This window comes from Lupinus angustifolius, chromosome LG17 (genome assembly GCF_001865875.1).
Source record: "Lupinus angustifolius cultivar Tanjil chromosome LG17, LupAngTanjil_v1.0, whole genome shotgun sequence".
Classification (NCBI taxonomy): domain Eukaryota; kingdom Viridiplantae; phylum Streptophyta; class Magnoliopsida; order Fabales; family Fabaceae; genus Lupinus; species Lupinus angustifolius.
The window spans coordinates 9,332,957-9,336,275 of record NC_032025.1 but is presented as its reverse complement, the minus strand read 5'-3'; the positions used below and the strand labels follow the sequence as shown (position 1 = coordinate 9,336,275).

The window sequence follows — 3,319 nt, the reverse complement described above, 5'->3', positions numbered from 1 at the left end:
TGGTAGGTTCTATCACCACAAAAAAATATCCAGTTAGCCACGGTAAAAACTGTGGTTATTAAACCGTGCCAAAATTCAGCAGCCACGGTTAGCAAATACTAGTGTTGCAAAAATATAGCCAGTCTATTTTTAATATAGTTACGCCTTCATGATGTGTGGTAACATTTATTCAACCACAGTTTTGACCGTGGCTAATGTGAACTACACCGTAGCTAATATATACTATTATTTTGACCATATTTAACCGTGGCTAACATTTATTCAATTGTTTTCACACATATTCCTCTCATGATCCTATAACAATCATTATATTCTATAATATGATGATAAATTTCTAATTGAAATTAAATATTTACAAGCTAAAATTGATTGTCAATTTACAGAATATGCTATCTCATTTCACATTTCTTTCTATCATAAAAAAAGCAAGATAGATAAATAAGTAGGTCCATGTAAATAGGAAGGAGTATTTTAGCACATATAATATAGTGCTAATTTATATAACAAATGAGTCCCTTCATAAATATGAATATCTCAGTTACCCAATTTCAAACAAGAATTTGAACACATCAATTAAGGAAATAATCTATTATATACGCTTGCTCCTAGTTTCAACAATCACAAGTCTTCTAACCTTTGTAACAATTAACAAAATTGAATTAGTCACAAAATTGAGCAAATTTTTCAATCACCACAAGTAAAGCAACCACTTCAAACACAGAAGGGCCATAAAACATTAGGAACTCTAACTCCCAAATTTCGCAAGTTCTAAATTCAAAATTTAAACCATTCATTTATAACACATGGCAATCAAAAGGGTTCAGTTAGAAAGTAATCACTAAACAATAATATTAAGGTTTGGTTATTGTTTTGTACTCTGCTATAATATTATTCTACACTTTGTTGCGTTCGAAAAGATGAGTCACTTATGAATAAGTTTATGCATGATAACAGATTAAACAACCAAGTTTGGAACACTTTCAACAATCATTAATCATACAACACTTTCAACAACTAATAGATTAGAAAAAGCAATCAAAATAGTGAAACAATGAATATGAACTCAAGCAACAATAATAATCATAAAACCAAGTATAGAACACTGAATAACAATAAATCATATTACTATAACACACAAGTAATGGACATTAGAACCAATAGTTAAACAAAAAGAATTTTATGGTTTTCTAATGCATATAATAATAAAGCTTTTCAAACATTCCTTTCCTGTCAAAATTATAATATATCTTGACATTCTTTATTCAAATTTCACATAGTAATCTAATGCTCACAACCTATACATCATACATTCAAGATGCAACATATACAAGATTAAAGAGAGTGAAATATAGTTATTCATCTTACATGGATTAAACAATTGCTTCTTTGTGATCAATATTACTTTGGTTTACTAGTATAAGATTAGGGATTGAGAGATAGCTAATTAAACATGCAAAGATTAGAAATAGATAAAATTGAAAAGAATCTGTAAAATTGGATTTACATTACCTGTGTAATAGAGTTGATGATGATAATGAAAATTGAAAGTTTTAAGCAATTTAATAATTTGAGTAATTGAAGTGACAAAACTGGATAAAATTTTGAAGAATTAGTTTAAGAAATGAGGCAATACGAGCCACATGGGGAAAAATAAACAGTATAACAGGAAAAATATTGCTAACTTCTTCATCTTATGGTAAAGGGTGTTAGAAATTATAAATTTCTAATTAAGGTGGGCATCATATATTTGATACAATGATATCAGCTATTTATTTTCGGGGTTACATTATAAGTGATCTAATTACTAACACCCCTTAGATTTCTAAAAGGTTATAACGGATATGGGCTTAATGGGTGGATACCCATCAGGTTAACCCATAGGGGATAATGGGAACCCTATAAGTTAACACATAAGGAAGGTTATGGTCCCCAATACACCAAATCAAATTTAGTTTTCCCATCTCCCCATCAGAGTGAAAACGCAAGTCCCAAGAGGAATCAGGGATTTGGTTGAGGAAGGCCATCATACCACAAAACCTCTTTCAGAAACGTGGATCAAAGGAGCACATCCAGGAACATGGATTCAGGTCTGACAATGCACCCTTTGATTCATATATGTGCGTGAGAATCATGAAATTCAAGATCCTAGGATTGGTATTTCACCAATCATAAGGAATTTCCAACAAGTGGTATCAGAGCGTAGGTTCTGAATTTTATGATTCTCCATTAAGGGTGTTTTCCCCAATCTTGTATGAACCCTAATTTTAATTTGGGGATTATTGAATTATGTTTCCGCTGTTATGTTATAAAGATTGGGAATTTCGGGTTTAATTTGGAAATTTATGCAATCTAATTATTGCATAATTGTCTTGAAATATATGACTTAAATCAATTTATTGTTTGTTACTCATGTTGAATCTGCTGATTTTCTGCAATATATTGCTTGCATTTTCCATATATGGCATCGTGCCATTGAATTTAGGGTTTTGAAATTTTACTCACTACTCCTAATTAGTGACTAAATCGACGTTTATTGGAGCAATCACTGCTAATACCGTTTAAGTATTCCCCATTATTTCATTGAAATATTCTGATTCATGGTTTAGTTATTTGGGGATCTGCCTTTGTGCGTTTGCAATGAAATTTTGAAGTGCAAAACCTATCTTTGTGGTTGGATTTGTTAGAAATTATTAATGTATGTAATGTGTGTTAAGGTTTGAAGAGAATGTTATGTTCTTGGTTAAGTTTATGTAATATATAATCTACAGTGTGTATCTAGTTTTTTTTTGTTGGTGCATTCATATATATATATATATATATATATATATTGATATGGAATTATTGTGGGATTAGATTTAGTAATCATGAAAGATATCAAATCTAAATGTTTTAATTCCAAGATCATTAATTTTTAGTAATAGACCCATATTATTATAATTTTTGTCTGGTAATTATTTTGGATTAAGTGATGCAATATGTTACCAAAGCAATCTTTATTGTGGAAATTAATTGAATTACACAGATGAGTATGAGATTATTTATGCGAATTATGTTCGGCCCAAAGGAAAACACATGAATTATAGTCGATCCAAAGAAAGGCTATTGTTTGACAAAACTGATTGTTAATATTTGATCATTACACTGAGATACCACTTACAAATTGATTTCTCTGTCCAAAGACTAGATATTGATGTTGTGTTAGGTATCTTGTGATTGGTCTATTATGTGAGCATGTCTTGTTTTATAAATATTACATGATTTTTTTGTTTAGATTTGAACATGTTATTAATTCTTTGTTATGTGGATTCAGTGTCTTTTA

General features: G+C 29.9%; 1 long non-coding RNA gene across 1 annotated transcript in view; it reads right to left on the bottom strand.

The window, feature by feature from the left end:
- LOC109331607 overlaps nucleotides 2,752-3,319 on the bottom strand; it is a 16,837-nt gene continuing 16,269 nt past the window's right edge. Inside the window, exon 3 of the long non-coding RNA XR_002105816.1 lies at nucleotides 2,752-2,762. This is a non-coding gene — a long non-coding RNA (uncharacterized LOC109331607). The remainder of the gene's footprint in view (nucleotides 2,763-3,319) is intronic.